The sequence below is a fragment of the Erythrolamprus reginae genome, chromosome 1, assembly GCF_031021105.1.
Source record: "Erythrolamprus reginae isolate rEryReg1 chromosome 1, rEryReg1.hap1, whole genome shotgun sequence".
Lineage (NCBI taxonomy): Eukaryota > Metazoa > Chordata > Lepidosauria > Squamata > Dipsadidae > Erythrolamprus > Erythrolamprus reginae.
Window position 1 is genome coordinate 324,721,023 of NC_091950.1, and position 26,871 is coordinate 324,747,893.

Genomic DNA, 26,871 nt, shown 5'->3' on the forward strand with positions numbered 1-26,871 from the left:
GTCAAAACTGAACAGCCTTCTCTTAACAGAGAGGAAGGATATGACATCATCTATCCCCAATGTACAACATAGTCCTTTCAATAGTTCCAAGAAGAGTCCACACCAATTTGCATCATTCAGGTGACCCAGATGACGCAGATAAACCTCCATGTAATCTTAAGGACTCACTAAAAGAATGTGAATGAGCAGCTTCTGCAAGGAGTATAAATCCTTCCATTCCTCACCATCCAGTCAAAGCTGAAGAAGCTTCTTGGATGAGAAGCAAAATGTCTTGAAAGTAAAAAAAATAACAGAAAGTCCAGTTGCACCTTTGGGACAAACATGACCTGGATGACTGAGTACCTCTATAGCAGTGTTTCCCAACCTTGGCAACTTGAAGATATTTGGACTTCAACTCCCAGAATTCCCCAGCCAGCGAATGCTGGCTGGGGAAATCTGGGAGTTGAAGTCCAGACATCTTCAAGTTGCCAAGGTTGGGAAACACTGCTCTATAGACATAACAGGTATGCCCATATTACTCCATCTTTACGTGAGCTGCATTGGTTGCCAGTCAGTCTCCGAATGCCATTCAAGGTGTTGGTTATTACCTTTAAAGCCCTAAATGGCTCAGAGCCAGACTACGTATGGGACCGTCTCCTCCCTCAGACCTCGCTGTGTCCAGTAAGGGCCCACAGAGTCGGCCTTCTCCAGGTCCCATCCACCAAACAATGTCGGTTGGTGCACAATTAACACTAAACATATAATGTCCAATTAACGCTAAACATATAATGTTATGTTTAGTGTTAATTATAACATCTGTTAAATATAACAGATGTACAATTATCACTAAACATATAATGTTATGTGTATTTCAAATTACTCCATGACACCTTTATTTTGTAGTAATTTTTTTTTTAAAAAAAATGTGTTGATTTCAATGGATAGACAAATTGGATGGGCAGAAAGAAGGTCAAATTTAGCGTTCAGTCTTGAAAGAAAAACTCCTAAAATTAGATTACTAAACTTGTACTCGATCTGGTAATGTCTTCTTTTTTCTACTGAAATAACTGTTCAAATATCTCTTTGTTCTATCCGAATGAAAATACCAAAGCTATCACTGAAATTGTGTCAGAATTGCCCTTGGACTTTCTTGTGGAATTGCTGTTATCATTTTCTCCCAGATCTATGGTTCCTGAATTCCATATTAGGGCCGATAAAATCCTCATCAACAAAACACTTTCCCTGGTCTCTCAGAAATAACCATTCCAATCTTAGTAAAGCTGAAGGCTTAAAGGAGTAAAGGGATAATCCAGGATGGGGATCACGCAGCTCTTGAACATCAGGGAGAAAAAAAAAACATTTATCCCTTGGATAATGAAAGTAAGTCAATGAGTTTCCCAGGCAATATTTTAAAACATGGATTTTTTCCCCTTAGCGTCTCCTAGTGCTAAGCTTTCTACAAAGAGAATAGTAGCTATAACGTGATCTTGCCTTTTTTAAAAAGGTAAAGGAATTATTTTTCCTAGCAGTGGGTTGCACAGAGAGGAAGTGAGCATTTCCCAATAATCTAGGAAAAGTTCTTAAAATGCTGAGTCAATGCAGGGAAGAGAAAGTTGCTTGGTGGTTATTTTTCTGCAAAATTCTTTCCCTTCTTAATCACCTGCGGCATGAGCATCCTTACCACCAGTGAAGAGCTACCAAAATTTTTACTACCACACTGTGGGCGTGGCTTATGCAGGATGTCGTGCATTTTCTTTCAACATCTTTTAGTGCAAATTGGGTGCTCTGGGTGAAGTTCCATTTTCGCTACCCCACTGCGTTCCCCCCCATCCGTGCAGTAGCCCACCCTTGCTTACCACCCTGAAAGTCAAGCAAGACTGTATCACCAACCAAAGCTTAAATGCTAATGAAAGAAAATTGTAAAAATGATACATGATTGTACAAAGATTGTATAATTGGACAATGAGACTGTCCAATCTCATGATATCTGGTTCAAAAGAATCCATAGGACGCATTCTTTAAACTCTTCAAATAGGAGTGGATGTACTACTCTGCCTATTTCCACGAGGCAAAACATTTCTTCCATGCTGGGAAAATGCAAAGATGTATGTGAGAGAAATATCCTTGATGGAACATATTTGCAAGTATTAAAGTCAGTGTTGTACACCTGAAGAAAATGTCCCATGGTATTTTCCAGTAAGTCAGTGTCATAAACCTGGGAAAATACTTAATGGTATTTTACAGTAACCCAGTTTGGAGAATTATATGTACCTCTTTGTACACAACACAAGCAAATGTGCATTCTTAGTTTAGATTGAAATTCATATAGCAGAATTTTTATGTTCAATACTTTGTTTAGAAGTCCAACTTTACCCTACTTCTTCCCCAAAAGGTGACCGAACATTCATATTATATATCCACTGATACCTAATCTCCTTTGAATATGCAACAAGTAAACATCATTAATCCTATTGAAATGAATTATTGATTAATAATTGATAATGTGACATCAGTTTAATGTCAATTCATAGCATTCACATAGATAAATTGTGATGATATGCCTCTAATTCTGGTCCTTCAAGTTATCCAATGATGCACCAGTCATCAATGTAACTCAGTTCATTTATCTGTTCTTCTCTTTCCTTCTACTTTTCCAAACATTACAGCCTTCTCCAGGTCTTCCCACAACATGTCAAAACTTGGATAATTTGACCCTGGTCATTTGTAAATTGAATGAGAATTCTGGGTTGATTTATTCAATAGTCCATTTCTTTGCTTTCTTGCCTGTTCACATTATGAGTAAATAGCGAATATTCTCTCATGTATGTTGATGCTGACTTCGGAAGGAAGAAATTATATGTTGAAGGTGGTTCTACAAAAAATAGAATTGAAGTTTGCAGAAGAAAGAAGATCTGACAAGTAAACTAGCTTTCTCTAGGGGATGGGCTTGGAGACTGCCCACAAGCGCTCCAGACATTTGCTCCTCAGAAAGAGACCACAAGGCAGTAGTCTCCAGAGAGTTTACAGATCTGGGAGATTTGGGAATAGCCATCTCAAACTTCAACCATACCTTTGAAAGGATTCTAAGTTTGCCAACTTCCTTTTGTAAATTCCATTTACAAAAGGAAGTTGACACTCAGCTAGACAATTCCACCCCGTGTCCACTCAGTGAAGCAGTGGAAATAATGTGCTGTTGTCTGGAGGCTGTTAAGGTCTGGATGGGTGCTAACAGACTCAAACTCAACCCTGACAAGATGGAGTGGCTGTGGGTTCTGCCTCCCAAGGACACTTCCATCCATCCATTACCCTGGGGGGGACTTTTGCCCCACTCAGAGAGGGCCCGCAACTTGGGCATCCTCCTCGATCCACATCTGACTTTGGAACATCATTTGTCGGCTGTGGCGAGGAGGAGCGTTTGCCCAGGTTCATCTGGTGCACCAGTTGTGGCCCTATCGGGACAGGGAATTTCTGCTCATAGTCACTCATGCCCTTATCACCTCGAGGCTCGACTACTGCAATGCTCTCCACATGAGGCTACATTTGAAGAGCATTCTGAAACTACAAATTGTGCAGAATGCAGCCACGCGAGTGGTCATGGGCCTGCCTAGGCATGCCCATATCTCTCCAACACTCCACGGTCTGCATTGGACTCGATTCAAAGTGTTGGTTATGACCTATAAAGCCCTACATGGCATGGGACCAGATTACTTAAGGGACTGCCTCCTGCCGCACGAATCCCAGCAACCGGTCAGGTCCCACGGAGTTAGCCTTCTCCAGGTCCAGTCAACTAGACAATGTGACTTGGACTGGGGAAGAGCCTTCTCTGTGGGAGCCCCAGCCCTCTGGAATCAGCTCCCCCTGGAGATTTGTACTGTCCCCACCCTCTTCGCCTTTCGTAAGAGCCTGAAGACTCATCTGTGCCGCCAGGCTTGGGGTCATTAGACACAACCCCCTGGCCAGTGAATGTATGGTGAGTTTGTGATTGAATGGATATGAGTGTATTTTAATTGGTTTTTAGGCTTTTAGATTGTAACTTTAATTAATTGGATTTTGTTGTACATTGTTTTTCTATATGTTGTAAGCTGCTTCGAGTCTTCGGAGAGGGGCGGCATATAAATTTGATAGATAAATAAATAAATAAATGATTTTATAAATTGCTTTTTCACTATTTAGAAACCCTTAATAGAAGAAAAGAGAACCAGTTTGAAAGTGCGTCACATCCCATTTTTGACCCTCTGCGAATACACTGAAGACTTTGTGCATGCGCAGAGGGTTAACCAGGAAGTCATGATGTCCAGGTGGCTGGGCTGAGCCTCACACTGCTACTGCTACTGGTTTGCTGAACCACACACCACCACATGGCGTGCAACCACACAGCATGCGCAATCCAGATAGAACTGATAAGATTTCACCACTGACTCAGGATTAAACTTTATGTCCTTTGTGCTTTCTGAGCTTGGTTGTTTGCTTTGAATTGACAAGTTTTGGAGTACTTGGTAAATTTCCTGCAATCCTTAATAAAAGAAATGTTTAAGTTCAATTATTTTTTTTGAAAAATGGGGAAAACAGCAAAAGGATGACTAAAAATGTAACCGTGAACTCCCCCCCCCCTCCAAACACACATACAAAATCCCACTCTACTCTGTTTGGATGTTACTCTTAGGATTAAGTCTGGCATATTCCAAACAGACTGCATAAAAGAGATGTCTCACTTTGTGGGTTACCATTCCTTTCTTTTCCTCTTGCCATTCCTTCCTTCCGAGATGTTTCAGTGAAAACCTGTATGCTTCTGACAGAATGAATTTATGACCTTCTCCAATCATCTGGGCTCTTTGCAAAACTTCAGTAGGTGGCAGCGTTTAGTTGATAAATGTTTTGTTATCAAAGTGGTCTCACTTAGTGCAACTGTTGCAATATTAATCCAAGAATTTAGGATCTTCTTTTCCAGGGCCGAAAAATGTTGCCATCCTGCTGGCATTTGTTAATCTGAACTGACAACGGCATTCCTTCATTTCATTGTATGTGTGTTATGTGAGGCCAAAGCGGGGTGGGACAGAATGTTGGCAGAATAGATGGAGGCAGAGAAGAAATGAGCGAGCCTGATTTATGTTTGGAAACTAAAGGTATGTATTTTGAAGGTACATCTTGGGAAATGAATAGCCCAGGGAAACAATAGATGGACTCATTCTGCCTTTGCAACCTATCAATAGGTGAAACAGTTGATGCTTCTTTAAAACCTTCATCTAACTTCTCCCTGGCAATCATAAATAGAAATCAAAGGGTTGACTAGGCATGCATACAAATAGAATTGGGCCACAGTCTTCTTCCCACTTACATGACTACATAGCATGAGTTTTCCTGAACTCTCATTTTGTCAACCTGACCCTTACTTGAATCTCTATAAACTTACATTGAGAAGGGAAAATTGGCTTGACATTTTTTTTTTTTGCATTAGTCCCACAGAAGCAATTTATTCATTCTCCCTCTCCCCCACCCCTCCAAAATCTATGTCTCAAATCTTATTTCCAGTACTTGCAGATAGAAGTAGTAAGTAATTCCGTTTTTAAAAAAATGAGAGGTAATAGGTAGTGTTAGTGATAACTATATACTGCCAGCAGGTATTCCAGCAAATATGTGAAGATTTACACATTGGCTGAATTCACATATAATGACAATGTCATGTGTAGTTGCAACCACGGTTTTTGAAGAAGAAATAGTCTTCTCTTGTACTCATCTTAGAATGTCATAAATCATCATTTACAAACCACAGTGGCTGGCCTCAAACGTGCTAATCAGACAACAAAAGCACATAGGTAGCCAACATTTTGGGGCCAAAGGTCAAACTTAATAATTTAATGAAATCAAAGTCTCTGCATCTTTGCTAGCAACTAACTTTTTAATATGGTTCACACATAACTTGGACTTATCAATTCCCCTCCCCTCCTCTTCCACATATCCCAAGGCTGTAATATTTTTTTTCCTCCACACTAGGAAATGTGTTAACTAAATTACAATCTACTAAAGCAAGGCAAATGCACTAACAATTTGAAATTCTTTCTTTCTATAAAAAATGAACAATAATCACAGTTTGCTCGGGTTAATTTGTATTGTTTGCAATTAAAATATTGCATTCCTTTGAAGTCATTCTACCAACTCATTCCAAAGACAATTGCCTTGCAAATGTACCATCTCCTCAAGGTGTCGTCAAGAAATACAGCCCTGTTAGCAGAAATAGAAACTGGGCAATTTTTCCATATTTTCACCTCATCTTTTAACTTCAGTTCAAATTACTGGCTTCACTCCTTTCAATAGTCAATCCAAATGAGAAAGGGCCAATAGGAGGTTATCCAAATTTCAATAGTCAATCCAAATGAGAAAGGGCCAATAGGAGGTTATCCAAATTTGGGTCATGCCAAAAGTGGGATGCATCAGCAAGAATACAAACTCAACTAAACAATGCCACTTGGCGGGACCCAGGGGAAGAGCCTTCTCTGTGGCGGCCCCAGCCCTCTGGAACCAACTCCCCCCAGAGATTAGAATTGCCCCCACCATCCTTGCCTTTCGTAAGCTACTTAAAACCCACCTCTGTCGCCAGGCATGGGGGAATTAAGATTCCTTTCCCCCCTAGGCCTTTACAATTGTATGCATGGTATGTTTGTATGTATGTTTGGTTTTTTATATTAAGGGGTTTTGAATTCGCTTTTAGTATTGGATTATTATTGTATACTGTTTATGACTGCTGTTAGCCGCCCCGAGTTTTCGGAGAGGGGCGGCATATAAATCCAATAAATAAATAAATAAATAAACTCACAACTGACCAAGTACTGACTTGATAGTCTGGTCAATATTTGTGGATATTGGCAGTATTTGAATGTAATTATCTTTAATGAATTTAGGCAATACATGAACAAGACAATTCTGGGTCCTCTGTTCTCCAAGATATTATTTTCTTCCCAGTAATCCCCTATGGGGGTTCTTTAATCAAATATTAAAAGCACAACTAAATATGAATGTTTGAACTCCTCCAAATGGCTATCTCGTTGACTTTTGAAAATTTGCATGCCTGTTAATAGAAATATACTGCAACATTTTCTTGCAGATCCAATCTCTATCTTTTTTGTATTCAGGTATCAAAACAAAAAACATTACAAAACATTATGCATCTCTCAAATGAAATGCTTTTATCAGATTAGGTGAAGGTTCAAATTGACACACTTGATAAGAGCTGCTACCTGTTATTTTTTCCATTGCCATTTGCAGATTTCCCCTCCTTTACTATCAAGCAAACATCCCTCAGAAGGTCTTATAATAATTCATAGGATTTCACTGCCAAAGACCTTTAAATAATGGTTTGATATAATACTGCATGCTTTCTTCCAGTAGCTGTTTTTCTATTCCATGTATTTTAAATTATGTAATTACTTAAATCTCTCCTTTAGTTACCACTTTCCCATCGTTTCATTTAAAAGGCATCACGATGATCCCAAATCATATTGTTTATTGCCTTTTCTCTCTCTAAGATGTTAGCAAATGCTTCGCTTCTGAGCCCTGGAGATGAAACTCCTCAAAACACTTCAAGGTTATGAATTGCAAAATTCTGCCTTTCTATTATTTCACAGCAAGCAAGAAAGACGAGAGTAGTACATTGGATTTTTTTTAAAAGCCCTCAATTGTATGGCTCAGCTAATAACAAAGAATTCTTTAAGTGTACCTAAAAAGCAAGTCAGCTTTTACATAAATAGAAGCGGAGGGGTTGAAAGAAAGACCACGATAAGGCCAAAGCCATAATTTTCAACAAGAACTCAGGGAAATGCAGAACTGGGCAAAGGTGATAAACAGCATAGAAAGTAACTAAAAAGCAACAACAACAGCTTAGAATTAAGCATCTGGTGCAATGGGTTTTTTTTAAAGTATTTGATTGCCCCCCAGAGGCGGAGTAAAGACGCTGAGACATATATTGTGGATTAAGGGTCATTTATTAATTATCATAAATTTAAATGACTTTAAATAAATTTAAATACGTAACTTTGAATATTTAATTCAAAACAGACTAAGGACCTGCAGAGCCAAACTAACGGGGCAGAAATTCCTACCATAACATTCCTTGGCAACATTGGGCAATGAACTCCTTGCTGAACCAGGTGGAGGTACCACCTTCACCTGGATCAAACCACGCCCCTACGTGTGGGAGGAATTCACCCTCCAATCCCCGGGGGAGATTGGATCCGGTGATTCCCATGGACATCCTCTCTCCAATCCCCGACGTTGCTCAAACCTCTAGTTCCTGGAGAGAGGCGGTCCATCACCCTTAAAGAATGCCCGAAAGGAGCATGCGCAGTTGCTTCTAATTGCCCATTTCCGCCCCCAACCTGCCAAACCCCAGTGACCAAAGTGAGGCCTATTTAAACAACTAAAAGTGCTGCACCCCCTAACCAATCTAGTCCGCACCGTCAGTGTGGAATAGGCGAAAAAACGGCCGCCTCTAAAGGGGAGGCCGCAAAAAATTCCTATTCGGCCCCGAAGGCGACCTCCTTAGGACACACTGTTGATAGCGGAGGGTGGGCGGGTGTTCGCTGGCAAAAGCAATGGGGGGTCCCTTCCAGATCGCCCTTTAAATAGGGCGATCGGGACCTGGCAGGGCAAGCCGGCAGCGCGCTCTCATTGGCGCGCTGCCAGAAGCCGAACTTCCGGGTTCCAAATGAACCCGGAAGGGCTGAGCTCTGAAAAGAGCTAGCTCAGCGTCGCCCCCCGCCCTGTAGGGAATTTCAGCCGGCAGCTTTAAAAAACTGCCGGCTGGGCATATCTACTGAAAAGAAAGGGCTAAATATTAAAAGGATAACTATTGTTTACTTGAAACTTTTTCTTCTTCTTCTCTCTACTCTTAGGGTGGTATAGAGTTTTACAAAGTCAGCTTCAATTAACATTATTTAATAATAGTTTACTTGTTAGGATGAGTCACAACTCCACCAATCCCAATCATGTTCTTCCCTGTAATTGGCAGCCAATATGCTTGTTGATGGCTTGTCATTTACATCTGGTATAATTGGAAGCAAATGTTAGAATTTGTCAAGTTTCTTAGCGCTTTCGAAGGAGGTAACTATTTATTTATTTTATTTATTAGATTTGTATGCTGCCCCTCTCCAAAGACTCTCCTATCCTAACTATCCTAACAGGCAGTGTAGTGGTGTAGTGGTTTTGGATTTAGGAAGTTTAAGACCAACTCAAGATAAAGCTTACTTAGTGATTTTGGTGCAGGCCTTCTTTTTCAGCCCATAGCCGAGTCAATTTCACAGGATTGAGACAAAATCTTTAGAGATGTCACCTTGAGATCCAAACGAAAAGATAGAATATCAATGATAGATAACTAAATATCTGGATGTGTAGAATACAAATGTTAAATATTAATAGTACAAATGTTAAATATCAATAATACTAATATTGCTATAATGAGAAAAATTTTCCTTATAGGAAAAAATTAACATTGAATTGTGTCAGTACAAGCAAATTGTATTGTTGGTGTGTGTTTGTTTTAGAAAGCATTAACACTAACATGCTACAGAAAAAAACCCTGCCCATGAGGGGTCATGAATCTTTCAGCATTACAAATAACATTCACATTTTATGCATTTAAAACATTTATATGGTTGCTCCCAATCAAAATAATTGGGATTTTTATTGTTTATATTCAGAAAGGATTTTCCCGAACAACCTCATATTCTGCAACAGCAAAAGCGTAATTTATGAACTACAAATAAAAGAGCCCTTTTCCAACAGTGACCACAGTATGAATCACCTTAATAATAGAACACCCAAGTACAACTTTTAAAAAGCCAAATATGAACCCATAGACACCAATCTCTCAACTCTTGACTGGAAAACTCTACTCTCTGGCTGTAAAACAGCCGACGACCTCTATAATATCTTCTTGCTCAAAGTCAAAAGAACTATCAGACTACATGTATTAATGATAACCCACCCTAACCAAGAAAAACAAACTACCCCTATGAAAAATGAAGCTACAACCCCCCCCAAAAAATCTCTCTGGCAAAAAATCAAAGCAGGCTATGTAGCTAACTTTAAAAACCAGACACAATGCTCCAACTATAACAGTAAACAAGGGGGAATCCTTCTGTGCACAAAATCCAACCGTGCCTTCTACAACTTAGTAAATAAAAAAATCAATGACTTGAGACCCCTCCCACCACTAAAAGGACCCAACAACAAAGCCTGCTATGACCAATTTGCAAGTAGCAATGGCAAATGCAGACATTTGTAATGACCTGTAAAGTTGAAAGATATACACCCAGTGGTCTTTATTTATTCATTCATTCATTCATTCATTCATTCATTCATTCATTTATTTATTATTTATAATTTATTTATCCGGAGACTCGGGGCGGCTCACAACAACAATAAAACAATGTCCAACAAATCTAATAATTTAAAAACACTAAAAGCCCCTTATTAAAAGCAAACATACACACAAACATACCATGCATAAACTGTTTAGGCCTGGGGGAGATGTCTCAATTCCCCCATGCCTGACGGCAGAAGTGGGTTTTAAGGAGTTTACAAAAGGCAAGGAGGGTGGGGGCAGTTCTAATCTCTGGGGGGAGTCTATCTTTTTAAAAGATTGTACTTTGGAGCATTTATACTTCTGCTCTCCAGTTCAGTGCAATGAATGTCCTGGCAACATCACCTGCTCATCGTGGAAATTCACCAGCTGTTTTTCAGGCAAGAGGACACATAAAAGCAGATTTCAGGATCGGAGTTGAAAGAACAGGATGTTCTATATTGTTTTCCCTTTTTAAAAACATTGGCTAGATTGTGGTAATACAACAGTAATGTTGAAGGGCTATGTATTATTTCCACAGCAGTTATTTGAATCACTTTTGAATCAGTTATCTAGATCTTACACCTTCAAAGTATGTATTTTTCCTCTCTGTGATATCCCATCCCCTAGAGCCATGATGGTGAACCTATGACACTCATGCCACAGGTGGTAATCAGAGCCATATTGGAGGGCACACTCCACTGCACATGTGTGTGCTCTCCAGCTGATTTTTGACCTTGGGAAAGGCCGTTTTGCCCTCTGGAAACTTCAGGGAAGCTTCCCTGAAGCTCTGGAGTTCAAAAAACCACCTAATGGGCAAACCGGAAGTTCGGAAAAATGGACTTCCAGTTTGCCTGTTGTAACAAACAAATAGCTTTGGTTAATTTAATGCACTTGTTGTGAGCATTCATGCAGCATAGGGAGCTTTTTATTGAACTCATGCCTTCCTCAATGGGATCTAAACAGGTGAAGCAGCATGAGATGGAATTATGTTGGTCTTTAATAGTGTTTACTGGACAAGGTAGTTTAGTATTTACAATCTGAGCCTTTCTAATTAAGTATTCTATGTAGCTTGTTAGATTGCCCAACTACAAAATCAAAATCAATAATCAATCAATAAACAAAGTCTGAGTAGTTAAATAGACAATTTAACACTGGAGTATTAATTATTAATGAATGCTACACTATTTAGTTAATAGTGCCTGGTCAATTAAATAATTAATCAGTTATTATACAATAAAAAATATCAGTAAATCAATTAAACGGTCAATAATCCAGTCAATTAAACTAAGCAACATATTAATTGCCTAACCAATAAATCAAAAGTTAAACAATTACTAAGTATTTAAATTGTTCTATTGATAATCAATTGAAAGCCTAACTATTTTATCAATTGACAATCATTAAATCCCCAATTATCTAATCATTTCCAGTCTCTCAATCAATATTATATTAAGAAATTAAGCATCAGATGATTAATTAATTAATTAGAAAATTAAGATATTATAGATGAATCAACATGTCGCAGTAACCTCGTTTGCAATTGGTTGGAGTGATAGCCTCAGTCATAGCCTTGAAAGGGCTCCATACAGAAGGCTTCTTATAGATGAAGTGCAAGGTAGCGGTGCAGCACAGATGTGGTGGACTCCCATTAGGTCTCCTCAGATCTCCCTATTCACTTCCATCAATCTCCTGGTCTTTACCGAAGGTTCCAGGCTGCAGAGGGCGGTTGTTACTACCTGTTCAAGATGGCAGCAGCAAATCACCTCTGGTTTCCCTACGTGCCTTCTTTAATCACCTGAGCTATGCTGGTGGATAAGGGCTGCAGAGGGCAGCTGTTTAACTCAATTCAGAACGATGCACTTCATCGTTCTCTTGGTTTTTGCCAAAGAATCTAGGCTGCAGAGGGCGATTGTTGCTCACTATTCAAGATGGTGGTAGCAAATCTCCTCTAGTTTCATTCCTCACCTTCATGGGCTATGCTGATGGATCTGGGCTGCAGAGGGTGGCTGTTTAACTCAGCTGTGGTTGAAGTTTCTCTTGGGAATTTGACCACTCAGATCTTTCTCTACTTTCCTCACAGGCCTCTTGGCTTGTAAGATGTAGCTAGAAACAAATTGGTAGCCTCACTATATCTGCTCATGTAAAAATTCGGATATAAATTAGGAATGGGTCAAAAGTGAATTAAAAATGTAAAGGAAAAGGAAAAACCTCTTTAATAATGATAATGATAATAATAATAATAATAATAATAGCAACAGCAACAACAACAACAACAACAACAACAACAACAACAAAGTTGGAAGGGACCTTGGAGGTGCTCTAGTCCAACCCCCTGCTTAGGCAGGAAATCCTACACTACTTTAGACAGATGGTTATGCAACATCTTCTTAAAAACTTCCAGTGTTGGAGCATTCACAACTTCTGGAGGCAAGCTGTTCTAAGTTACTTCTCTCCTTGTTTATTTTCCACCCATTGCTTCTAGTTTTACCCTCAGGTGCTTTGCAGAATAGGTTGACTCCTTCTTCTTTGTGGCAACCCCTGAGATATTGGAACACTGCTATCATGTCCTTCTTTTCATTAGACTAGACATCAGTGTTCCCTCTAATTTTTTGGGGGGGTGGGCGGAAAAGTATAGTGTCTGAGCGGCACAAAAATAATAAATAAATAAATAAATAAATAAATAAATAAATAAATAAACAAACAAACAAACAAACAAACAAACAAACAAACAAACAAACAAACAAACAAACAAACAAACAAACAAACAAAAAACCCACCCTGTTTTGCCTCAGAGAATTTCAAAATAAAATACTGTACTGTGTGTCTATAACAGTAAGCTCATAATAGGGCAACTCTATCAATATCAAAATGCCACTTAAATAGTTGAGCTAGTTTCAAACTAGATTTTGATTTTCTTTCTCTCTTCCTTACTCCCATTCTTTTTCTTTTTCTTTTCCTTCCTCTCTTTTTTCTATCTGTTTTTCTCTCTTCCTCTCTTCCTCTCTCTCTCCTTCCCTCTCACTCTTTCCCTCTCGGCTTCTGGGCAGGTTTGGAAAACTCTGAGTTGATGATGATTTTTAAGTGAGCGATTGCTCACTGCTCAGCTTAGAGGGAACTATGCTAGACATACCTAGTTCCTGCGACCGTTCTTCATATGTTTTAGCCTCCAGCCCCCTAATCATCTTTGCTGCTCTTTAAATTATGTAAGAGTTAATTACAGCCATTGCAGCCTGTCCACCATCTTGGATTCCAATGAAAACTAATATTTGCCTTAGAAAATCCATTTCCCACATGGAAGGAACTCTTGTTTTAGCATCCCATCCTACTACATCCCTCTGAAGTTCAGCATCTTTCACTAAAACATGGGATTTGTCTTATTTTGTATTTACAGTACCCAATCTTATTTCCCCCTTCCCTTAATCCAGCTATGGGGCAATATGCAAACAGGGTCAGTGCTATCAGGAAAGTCATCCTGTTGCAAAAATCACCTACAAGGTACTGTCATATCACCTTCACAACTCATGAAAGATTTTTAATGTGGCAGAAGAATGAATGACAGCACGGGGACTGGGCAGCCTTGGGGGAGATTTCAGTTTACATTCTCTTAACAATTACTTAGAGGTATGGAGGGGCAGAGTTTTTGTATGTCACACATTGGAGGTAGGGATCAGCTCAGCCCAGACGAATGAAGATAAATGCATCTCCTGAAATCAGGGAAGGCTCAAGTACTAGTAACTAAAGGTAAAAGGAAAAAGAAACCGCTATGGTTTAGCAATGATGTAAGGGCTATAGTCAATGAAAAAAAGGCTGCCTATAGGAGGTATAAAGAGTCTGGAAGTATAGCTGATAGAGAGGTGTATAAAATGAGACAGAAGGAGGCGAAACAGATAATATATGCTGCTAAAGCCTCAAAAGAGGAAGAAATAGCAAAATCTGTAAAGAAGGGGGATAAAACCTTCTTCAGATATATTATTGATAGGAAGAAGAAAAACTGCAGCATCACAAAGCTTAGTACCGGGAATAATACATGCATTGATGGGAATAAGGAGATCGCTGACCATTTCAATAGCTACTTCTGTTCAGTTTTCTCAAAAGACACCTTACAAAATAATACTATAGAGGGATATAGCATTGCTTCCAGCTGTATGGATTCAGCTTCAGTGATCTTACAAGCCGATATCTTAGAAGAACTTGAAAGATTAAAGATAAATAAGGCAATGGGTCCAGATGGCATCCACCCCAGAGTTCTTAAGGAACTCAGATCTGTCATTGCTACCCCTCTGACTGATTTGTTTAACCAATCCCTGTTAACAGGAGATGTCCCTGAGGATTGGAGAATGGCCAGTGTTGTGCCTATCCACAAGAAGGGCAGTAGAGAAGAAGCTGGTAACTACAGGCCAGTTAGCTTGACATCAGTTGTAGTTAAAATGATGGAGACTCTATTCAAAAAGAGGATAAATCAGCATCTAAAAAACAATAACTTATTGGACCCAAATCAGCATGGCTTTACTGAAGGCAAATCGTGTCAGACTAATCTCATTGAGTTCTTTGACTATGTCACAAAGGTGTTGGATCAAGGTGGTGCCGTGGATATTGCCTATCTGGACTTCAGCAAAGCCTTTGATACGGTTCCACATAAAGAGCTGATAGATAAATTAGTGAAGATTGGACTTAATCCCTGGATAGTTCAGTGGATTTCAAGCTGGCTGAAGCATAGACATCAGAGAGTTATTGTTAATGGCGAGTATTCTGAGCAGAGACAGGTTACAAGCGGTGTGCCACAAGGGTCTGTTCTGGGTCCTATTCTTTTTAATATGTTTGTGAGTGACATAGGGGAAGGTCTGGTAGGGAAGGTTTGCCTATTTGCCGATGACTCTAAAGTGTGCAATAGGGTTGATATTCCTGGAGGGGTCTGTAATATGGTAAATGATTTAGCGTTACTAGATAAATGGTCAAAGCAATGGAAACTGCAGTTTAATGTTTCCAAATGTAAAATAATGCACTTGGGGAAAAGGAATCCTCAATCTGAGTATTGCATTGGCAGTTCTGTGTTAGCAAAAACTTCAGAAGAGAAGGATTTAGGGGTAGTGATTTCTGACAGTCTCAAAATGGGTGAGCAGTGTAGGGTTTTCCGCTTGAGGAGGGGGTTGGACTTGATGACCTGCAAGGTCCCTTTAACTCTAAAAACAAACAAACAAACCAACAAAGAAATAAACAAGCAAGAAAACAAACAAACACTGCTCATGTTTTTATTTATTTATTTATTTATTACTTAGATTTGTATGCCGCCCCTCTCCGAAGACTCGGGGCGGCTCACAACATGTAAAAAACAAATCATAAGCAATCAGACAAATTTAAAATATTTAAATATTTAAAAAACCCCATATGCTAACAGTCACACACACAGACATACCATGCATAAATTAAACGTGCCCAGGGGGAGATGTTTCAGTTCCCCCATGCCTGACGGCAAAGGTGGGTTTTGAGGAGTTTACGGAAGGCAGGAAGAGTAGGGGCAGTTCTAATCTCCGGGGGGAGTTGGTTCCAGAGAGTTGGTGCCGCCACAGAGAAGGCTCTTCCCCTGGGGCCCGCCAACCGACATTGTTTAGTTGACGGGACCCGGAGAAGGCCCACTCTGTGGGACCTAATCGGTCGCTGGGATTCGTGCGGCAGGAGGCGGTCTCGGAGATATTCTGGTCCGATGCCATGAAGGGCTTTAAAGGTCATAACCAACACTTTGAATTGTGACCGGAAATTGATCGGCAACCAATGCAGACTGCGGAGTGATGGTGAAACATGGGCATACCTAGGTAGGCCCATGACTGCTCTCGCAGCTGCATTTTGCACGATCTGAAGTTTCCGAACACTTTTCAAAGGTAGCCCCATGTAGAGAGCATTACAGTAGTCGAACCTCGAGGTGATGAGGGCATGAGTGACTGTGAGCAATGAGTCCCGGTCCAGATAGGGCCGCAACTGGTGCACCAGGCGAACCTGGGCAAACGCCCCCCTCGCCACAGCTGAAAGATGTTGTTCTAATGTGAGCTGTGGATCGAGGAGGACGCCCAAGTTGCGGACCCTCTCTGAGGGGGTCAATAATTCCCCCCCCAGGGTGATGGACGGACAGATGGGATTGTCCTTGGGAGGCAGAACCCACAGCCACTCCGTCTTATCCGGGTTGAGCTTGAGTCTGTTGACACCCATCCAGGCCCCAACAGCCTCCAGGCACCGGCACATCACTTCCACCGCTTCGTTGACTGGGCATGGGGTGGAGATGTAAAGCTGGGTATCATCCGCATATTGATGATACCTCACCCCATGTCCTTGGATGATCTCGCCCAGCGGTTTCATGTAGATGTTGAATAGCAGGGGGGAGAGGACCGACCCCTGAGGCACCCCACAAGGGAGAAACCTAGGAGTCGACCTCTGGCCCCCCACTAACACCGACTGCGACCGGCCAGAGAGGTAGGAGGAGAACCACTGAAGGACAGTGCCTCCCACTCCCAACCCCTCCAGCCGGTGCAGAAGGATACCATGGTCGATGGTATCGAAAGCCGCTGAGAGGTCAAGGAGCACCAGGACAGAGGATAAACCCCTGTCCCGGGCCCGCCAGAGATCATCCATCAACGCGACCAAAGCGGTTTCCGTGCTGTAACCGGCCCTGAAACCCGACTGCTGGGGACCTAGATAATCGGCTTCTTCCAAGGACCGCTGGAGCTGGAGTGCCACCACCTTCTCGACAACCTTCCCCATAAAGGGAAGGTTGGAGACTGGACGATAGTTGTTAAGTACGGCTGGGTCCAGGGAGGGCTTCTTGAGGAGGGGGCGCACAAGCGCTTCTTTATAGAGTGATGGAAAAACTCCCCTCCCCAAGGAAGCGTTTTCCCTTCCTGGGTTGGCTCTCCAGGCCTTGTTGATGTTCCACCTGTGCTTCTCCAGATAAATGAGGGATTCAGTATCTGCAATTTACAGACAAGGGAACTTCCGAGGTGTCTTCTCCCTTACATTGACTATTTCCTAATGCCCCTAGCCCCGTCTCACTTTTTAAAAAAAATAAATTTAATTATGGAATTAAACATAAGCAGCTGTGCTGCTATTGAAAGCAACAACTTTAGCCTCATGTTTACATACAGCAGATATGCAATATAAACATGATATTTATATACAGCAGGGAGTCAGTGTCTGAGATGTCAGAAGCTACAATTCACTTACAAATCTTCCAGGAATCTGCAAGAGGCCCTAATAACAAAGGGGTGGGGATTATTTCCCCCCCTCTTTTGGGGAAGTGGTGTGAATGGCTTACCACCCAGAAATCTCCTGTGATCATTCTCTCCTTTAATATTCCCCCATAATCCTCAAGGCAAATTCATCTGGAAAATGGGTATTTTAATGGCTGGCCAGGCATGAAGCAATTTTGTCAGCATCTCGCCATGGGCTTTCAAAAGTGCCATTCTAACAAGGTTGGCAATCTCTGTGACTCCCTTTAGAGCAGTGTTTCCCAACCTTGGCAGCTTGAAGATATTTGGACTTCAACTCCCAAAATTCCCCAGCCAGCGAATGCTGGCTGGGGAATTCTAGGAGTTGAAGTCCAGATATCTTCAAGTTGCCAAAGTTGGGAAATACTGCTTTAGAGCATAGATACCACGAGTAGTCAAAATAACAGGATTCTCTGGGGGACATGAATGGGAACAGGATCCTTGCCATGATGTGAAATTGAGATTTATTTATTTACTTTTCAAACTGATATAGCCACCTATCTCACAAAACAAAAACACTCTTAGGAATAGAATATTTCAACATATTTTGCAGCTGCTTTTCATCTTAATTGATAGATCAAAGATAAATTTAGATCCACACATGTAGCTAATATATAAAAAACATCCAGATTCAGCTTTATTAAAAGCTTTCCAGAAGGGCTGAACATCACAAATCTTGTAACATAACAATACAACAGAGTTAGAAGAGATCTTGGAAATCTTCTAGTCTGACCCCCTATTTAAGCAGAAGACCCGATACCAGTGATGGCGAACCTTTTTTTTCTTGGCTGCCGAAAGAACGTGGGCATGCACTATTGTGAATGGTCGAGTGCTCACACCCATAATTCAATGCCTGGGGAGGGCGAAAACAGTTTTCCCCATCCCCAAGAAGCTCTCTGGAGGCTGGAAATGGCCTGTTTCCCAATTTCTGGTGGGCCCAGTAGGCTCGTGTTTCATCCTTCCCAGGCTCCAAAGACTTCCCTGGAGCTGGGGGAGTGTAAAAATGCCCAACCCCATCCTCCCTGGAGGTTCTCAGGAAGCCATAAACACCCTTCCAGGGCCTCTGTGTGAGCCAAAAATCAGCTGGCTAGCACACACATGCATTGTTGGAGCTGAGCTAGGGCAACGGCTCGTGTGCCAGCAGATATAATGTGCCACATGTAGCACCTGTTCACCATCACTGCCCTATACTATTCTGGATAAATGACTATCTGCGGAGTCTCCGGAGAGGGGCGGCATACAAATCTAATAAATAAATAAACAAACAAACAAATGTGGTTAGCTCTGGCCCAGCTCCTGCCCCAAGGACTGTGGATGTGGGGGGCCTGTTTTGCCCCTGGTGGAATCTGCTGATGAAGGCTCCTCTGACCAAAAAGACATGAGTGACAGGGAGGAGGAGAGTGGGGCAGACAGCTCAGAAGGAGATCAATTATCTAGCTCCTCCTTGGATTCAGAACAAGAGTTAATGATACAGCCACACATGCGGAGAGCGATGCATAGGCAACAACAAATAAGAGATTATTATCAAAGAAAATGAGGCCACCTGTGGTTGGGTGGGGCTGTGGTAATTAGTGAGGCTGCTATAAATAGCAGCCTGTGGGCTTGGCCATTGTGGAGGATTATCTGATTGTTATGTTTCGTGACTGCTTTACTGACTTTGACCTTTTGTGTGCTGATTTTTCCCCGCTTTGAAACTAAACCAAGGCAAAGTGTGTTTCACTTTGAAAGAAGGACAAAGATATTCCTTTGTAAATGAGACATAAGCTGCACATAAATTACACTACTCTTCAAGTAGTGAAAATTGTAAATAATGATACCAAATATGTTATGAATAAAGCAGGATGCTTTATTGCTTTTCTTTTTCTTTTACTTTTTCTCATCCTCTTCTCCCTTCCTCTTTTTTTCATATCTGTCTTATATGTATATATTGTCAATATGTTGTCCCTTGTTGTGTATTTTTAATGTACATACTTAATAAAACTTTTTTCAGAAGAAAAGAAAAGAAAAGAAAAGAAGGACTGTGAATTTCCTCACAGCTGCAAGCTAAGTATCACAGAACTGATAAGGGACTTGTACAAATTACCAGTTTGTTTGGAGACCAGTGCTCTTTGCTATACCAAAAGAGGGCTTAGTTTAAGTGAATTTTCATTATAAAGAACATTGTTTTGAATTTTCAAACGTGTGTGTATCTGAAATTTGGACCTGTGAAATAATATCTTCTTATATTCTGGATAAATGACTATTTAATATCTTCTTAGAAAACTCTAGTGATGGAGCACCAACAACTTCTGAAGGCAAGGTGTTGAACTGTCTAACTATTCTCGCTGTCAGAAAATTTCTTCTTAGTCCTAGGTTGGATCTCTCTTTGATAAGTTTCCTTCCATGACTTCTTGTCCTGCCCTCAGTTGCTTTAGATAATAGGTCAACCTTCTCCACTTTGAGGCAGCGCCTCAAAAATTAAGTCGTCACCCCTTGTCCTTCTTATGATTTCCTGAGCTCTGAGTTTCCCTTAACCCTAATTGCAGAGAAGTAGTATTTTTTGCAATAACAAATTATAATACAAGCCTCAAGCATATCACATTTTTTTAAAAAAAGAAATGGAAATAACCAGGCTCAGACTTAGTCCTATCAACAGATATTTTGTTATTTCATGTGTTTTGCAGGTTTAGCCCCTGAGCCACCCAAAAATTATCTCACTCTGGTATATGAGGAGAACATATACAATCCCCAAGACTTCTTGGATGCATCTATCTATACTTCTAACCTCCATGAAATTGGAATCCCCAAGTGCAGGAATATGCTGGTCTGGCAGTCACAGCTACTTTTCTTTCTTCTGGACCCAGAAAAATATTTGCCTTTCTACTTGCAGCTGGGTAGCAGCGTTTAGCCATAAATTGTAACATCAAAAAGGGTATTACCAAGAGGAAAAACTATGCTTTTGGCAGCAACAGCCAGTCAGCAGCATAACCAGGAGACTACTGAACTGTGTTTCCAAATATAGTTTGATTTATTTGCATTAATACTACTCATGATTCTATGCCTGAATGCAGAGCGTCATCTGTCAGCTAGTTGCAGATTTCTTCTTCTGCTAATTGAGAGCAAAATTAGCTAGAGTTAGTTAGAATAGCAGAATTGGAACAGACCTTGGAGGTCTTCTAGTTCAACCCCCTGCTTAGGCAGGACACCCTACATCACTCCGACAAATGGTTATCTAATCTCTTCTTTAAAAACTTCCAGTGTTGGAGCATCCACAACGTTTGGAGGCAAGCTGTTCTACTGTTTAATTATTCTAACTGTTTTCTTAGTTCTAGATTGCTTCCCTCCTTGATTAGTTTCCATCTATTGCTTCTTGTCCTGCCCTAAGATGCTTTGGAGTTTAGCTTGAACACCAGTGAAGGGCTATCAAAATTTTTACTGCCACACTGTGGCAGTGGCTTATGCAGATGCCCTGCATTTTCTTTCAACATTTTTCAATGCAAATTGGGTGCTCTGGGGTGGAGCTCCATTTTTGCATCTCCCCCTGTCCGGGCAGTAGCCCACCCTTGCTTGACCCCCTCTTCTTTTTGGCAGGCCCTGAGAGGGTGCTAACATGTCCTTCTTTTCATTAAACTAGACATACACAGTTTGTGCAACCGTTCTTTATGTTTTAGTCTCCAGCCCCCTAATTACTTCTTCAAAGTTCAATGCCTAGACAGCAGAAGAAAAAATTACCTTAAAACACAAAACCAAGCAAAATACATGTGTGTGTGTGTATGTCTGAGAGAGAGGGTAAGTCTATAAGCAAAAAACCTGTTCTACATAATAGAGTATCTAATCTAATTTATAGAGTAATATTAGTTTATCTTGATGACTGCCTTCTCTTTGCATGTAAAAACGAGTCCAGCGATTAATTTAGTTTAAACTCCAAATATTGTTTAGAACATTTAGAGATTTTGTTCCAAATTACTTGGAGGGGCAGAAGAGTACCATAGTGAAAGGGAGGGAAAAGAAAACAATGACAATATATGTATGAAGGCTGAAAATGATTTGTTCCATTTTTCCTTCATCTCCTGAAAACTTCAAAATGGATCTCCAGCGGGTTCCAGCCTGAATGGGGCTGTATTAAAATGATAGCAAAGGTAAGGCTTTCTTAACTATGCAGGACCAGATGATCGCTCCAAACAGATGATCCACTTTTATGCAAAGTAGGAAGTACAAATTATAAAGGAGGGTTTTGTAGAGAGCCAGTGGGGTGTGTGTTGACACTTCCATGCACCAGTGTTTCTCCTTCACCACCAATCCTTTATAAAGAAGTTTGTAACCAGCTTGAGACTGCCTTCATTTATGCAGAACTTGAAACACAGAGAATACAGGGAGCCACTGTTTAACCTCTTTCCCTCCAGTTGGCCCATAGGAGAATACAGAACAGAAGAATCATTTGATCAATGAGCTCCTGCTGTTCATCTGGTGATAAAAAATTTAATTTCCCTTTTAAAAAAAACGGAATAAAATAAATTACTAGTAGAAACATAGAAACATAGAAGACTGACGGCAGAAAAAGACCTCATGGTCCATCTAGTCTGCCCTTATACTATTTCCTGTATTTTATCTTACAATGGATATATGTTTATCCCAGGCATGTTTAAATTCGGTTACTGTGGATTTACCAACCACGTCTGCTGGAAGTTTGTTCCAAGGATCTACTACTCTTTCAGTAAAATAATATTTTCTCATGTTGCCTTTGATCTTTCCCCCAACTAACTTCAGATTGTGTCCCCTTGTTCTTGTGTTCACTTTCCTATTAAAAACACTTCCCTCCTGAACCCTATTTAACCCTTTAACATATTTAAATGTTTCGATCATGTCCCCCCTTTTTCTTCTGTCTTCCAGACTATACAGATTGAGTTCATTAAGTCTTTCCTGATATGTTTTATACTTAAGACCTTCCACCATTCTTGTAGCCCGTCTTTGGACCCTCTGGTGCCCAGGAAAATAGTGTGACCCCCTCCTTTCTGTGGCAATCCTTCAAATATCTGTATACTGCTATCATGTCCCCTCTGGCCCTCCTTTTTGCTAGACTATCCATGCCCAGTTCCAGCAAACTCTCTTTGTATGTCTTGGTTTCCAGTCCCTTTATCATTTTAGTTGCTCTTTTCTGTACTTTCTCTAGAGTTTCAATGTCCTTTTTGTAGTGGGGTGACCAAAATTGAATGCAGTACTCTAGGTGTGGTCTGACTAGGGCATTAAAGAGTGGTATTAGTACCTCGTTAGTCTTGGAATGTATTCCCCTGTTGATGCAGCTTAAGATTGTGTTCGCTTTTTTAGCTGCCACTGCACATTGCTGGCTCATATTTAGCTGGTTATTCACCAAGACTCCAAGATCTCTCTCACAGTCACTGCTGTCAAGTGTGGTTTCTCCCAATTTGTATGCGTGCCTTTTCTTTTTCTTACCTAGGTATAAGATTTTATTATTATTATTATCAGTCTGCGGAGAGGGGCGGCATACAAATCTAATTAATAATAATAATAATAATAATAATAATAATAATAATAATAATAATAATAATAGATTTGTATGCTGCCCCTCTCCACAGACTTGGGGCGGCTCATTTTGCCTTTTTTAATGTTAAATTTCATTTTATTGGTTTGAGCCCACAGTACTAATCTATCTAGATCTTTCTGTATTTTGAGCTTATTCTCTGGGGTATTGGCTACCCCCGCCAGCTTGGTGTTGTCTGCAAATTTGATTTGTTCTCCCTCTATTCCCTCATCTAGGTCGTTGATGAACATGTTGAAGAGCACTGGGCCCAGGACTGAACCCTTAGGTACCCTCAGAGTAGGGTACCTTAGGTTAAGTCATCTGCCCTGAGGGAGGGTGGACTCCTCAATTTGAATAAGGCAGGTGTAGTATGTTTGGGGAGACATTCAGGTACAAAAAGCTAACTTTGCTGTGCCTCTCAACTCTGATTCTCCCATGACCCGTTTCAGAGCACAGCACAGTCCATCAATTGAGGAAGGAATGATTAATGGTGACTTGGCCAACGAAGAAGTCACATGAAATCCTCTCCTCTCTTTCTGGTGACTGCCCTCAATTGCCACAGCTGAGTTATCCTCTCTCTTGAGGAACCCCTTCTGAGAAGATTGCTTGAAAATCCAGAAATCTCTATTGCGATGGACACGGAAAGAAACACACGGACATGCAAATAATTTTGACCTGCAGAGGTAAAACCTATAGGGGGTGGAATCCCTATCAAATAATATTTCTAAGCAACTATGGGCAAAACTCTTGCTAAGCAAGGGGAAGGTTCATTGTCCCTTGCCTTGCTCTCCATCCCACCACCATGGCATGTGGGAAGGCTCACCCCCCAGACCCCCTTCTAAAGACTTGAGTAGGTGAGCCCCAAGGGCACCCCCTCTCCAGCACTCAGGCCCTGACTGGAACTTCTGAGGAAGGACAGCCCATCACTTGCCAAAAGGTTCCCTAAAGGAGAACATGCGGCTGCTGCTAACACCTTTTTCTGCCCCTACCTGCCACCTCAGTGGTGAGAGGGAATTAAGCCGAATGAAGCTAATGGTAGCTGGAAAATAAAAAAACACCCCTAACCGATCCCATACCCAAATCTCAGTGAGGAGTAGGCCAAAAAAACCCAGTTCCACCATAAAACGCTGCAGCTGTAAAAAAAATTCCTATCAGCCCCAACTGACAAACAGCAGTCACAGGGGTAGGGTGGGTGGGTGCCAGTGAAGGAGATCCAAAAAGGCCAGGCCGGAGGGTGCAGACCTTCATATGCAAGACCTGAGCTCCACCCCCTGGCCACCATTGAGCATGTGCGGGCGGCCATGCTGCCTTCTGGGCGATCCTGGGGACTGCCCAGATCACGTGGGGAAGGAAGCCATGCCTTCTGACCCCATCGCAAATGCCAGTCGGCATCTAATCCACCAACCAGTAACTCTGACCTAGTTGGAGACTTCTAAACACCGAGGAAGCTGTGAGGTATCATAGAGTAAATGAATTTCAGATTCCATATCAGTCCCTTGGTCTTTAATCCTGACTCTTTTTGTTTTGCGAATACACCTTTACTGGCCAGGGACCTTGTAACTTGGATTGAGTACAGTGATACCTTGTCTTACAAACTTAATTGGCTGCGGGATGAGGTTCTTAAGATGAAAAGTTTGTAAGATGAAACAATGTTTCCCATAGGAATCAATGGAAAAGCGATTAATGCATGCAAGCCCCAAATTCACCCCTTTTGCCAGCCGAAGCGCCCGTTTTTGCGCTGCTGAGATTCCCCTGAGGCTCCTCTCCATGGGAAACCCCTCCTCCAGACTTCTGTGTTTTTGCGATGCTCCAGGGGAACCCCAGCATGGGAATCCCAACATCGCAAAAACGAGTGCTTCGCTGGCAAAGAAAGTCCGGAGGTGGGGTTTCCCAGCGAAAGGAGGATCAGTGAAATCACAGCATCCTCGAAACTCCACCTCCAGACCTCTGTGTTTTTGCGATGGGGTGGGGTTTCCCATTGAGGGGAGCCTCAGGGGAATCCCAGCAGTGCAAAAACGGGTGCTTCGCTGGCAACGGAAGTCTGGAGGCAGGGCATACCAGTGGCAGCGGTGGGTTTGTAAGGTGAAAATAGTTTGTAAGAAGAGACAAAAAAATATTAAACCCCGGGTTTGTATCTCGAAAAGTTTGTATGCCGAGGCATTTGTAAGACAAGGTATCAGTGTACTTGTATTGGCTGGTGGACTTGCAATTGTTCCCTTTTAATTCCACAGCCATGAGAAAATAAATCCATGTTTTGTTTTAGGTGATATGCTGCATGTGTGCCAAGTACTTTGCAGGGATTCCTTCTGCAGTTTTTGCAACAACTCTGCAAGTATAACTCATACTATTATTTCTTCTACTGCAGAGTGAGAGACAACAGCTTAAATTAAGCGAAAACCTGCTTACCAGATTCAGTGTAGGATTGGATCTGAAGTGGCAACTCCTTCACAGCTGAGTTTCTTACCTAGAGTACGACATCACTTCTGAATATAATTGACTTCTAAACTGACATTGAAAGGACCAGATGTCAAATGCAAAGACTACAGCATTAGGAAAGCAAAAAAACCAAACCCAAACATGGTAACTTCTGTTATTACCCAAAGCCAGGGAATGGCCCTGGATATTTTATATGTTGGAAGGCGAAAGGGACGTTTCATGCAGAGACAGCAATTATAGCCTGAAACATAGAGCCTGAGTATTGTTGCTCCAGGGAAGTCAACTCAGTTTCCTGCAGCTGGCTGCTTAAAGTGACAAAGGTGATGAAACCTGAAGGGAACCACAGAACAGGTGGTAATTATGAAAGACACAATGACAGCTAGTAGAGATATGTAACCGTGGAATAAAACACCACAGTTAGCTAGCAAGAGATTGTATAAGGTTTTTCTGCAGTAGTGTGTCTCCTGTTTGACAATTCAGGAATTGGAGGAAGAAGAAAGGCATCCCAAACGTCAGCATTCAGAGATATAATAAGTGAGCTGAGTTGAAAGGCAACATTGAAATGGTTTTTCAGAACAATGACTTCACACGGCTAGTGAATTTGTGCAAAATAGGCCTCTGCAGAGGTCCAGCATGCTTCCTTTTGCATATTAGTATATAACGTTTGCATGCAGTCTGTGAGCTCAAGCAGACGCCATCTCATCTAATTGACTTTCCACAGTTTATGAAATGCATTAGGTAGTGCTTCCTGCCAACTTCCAGGCTGACTATATGGTCATAAAATAAGATCCCAGTATGTTCATGTGCATGGACAGCAGAGGAAATGCTATTTGTTGCTTTCCAAATTCTCCCTTTTAAAGGGCAATTAGGATTTTATCTTTGGTCTTACATACAATGTACAAGAGCTATCGTGGGGCTTCCTAGATTCGCCCACGTTTCTACAACACTCCGTGGCCTGCACTGGCTGCCGATCGGTTTCCAGTCACAATTCAAAGTGTTGGTAATGACCTTTAAAGCCCTGCATGGCATTGGACCAGAATACCTCTGGAACCGCCTTCTACCGCATGAATCCCAGCAGCCGATAATGTCCCACAGAGTTGGCCTTCTCCGTGTCCCGTCGACCAAACAATGTCATTTGGCGGGCCCCAGGGGAAGAGCCTTCTCTCCCCGGCCCTCTGGAATCAGCCCTCCCTGGAGATTAAGACTTCCCCCACCCTCCTTGCCTTTCGCAAACTTTTGAAAACTCATCTATGTCACCAGGCATGGAGGAATTGATATATCCTTAGCTTTCTTGACTTTATGTATGGTGTATTTGGGTTGTATGATTGTTTTTTAATAACTTTAAAAAC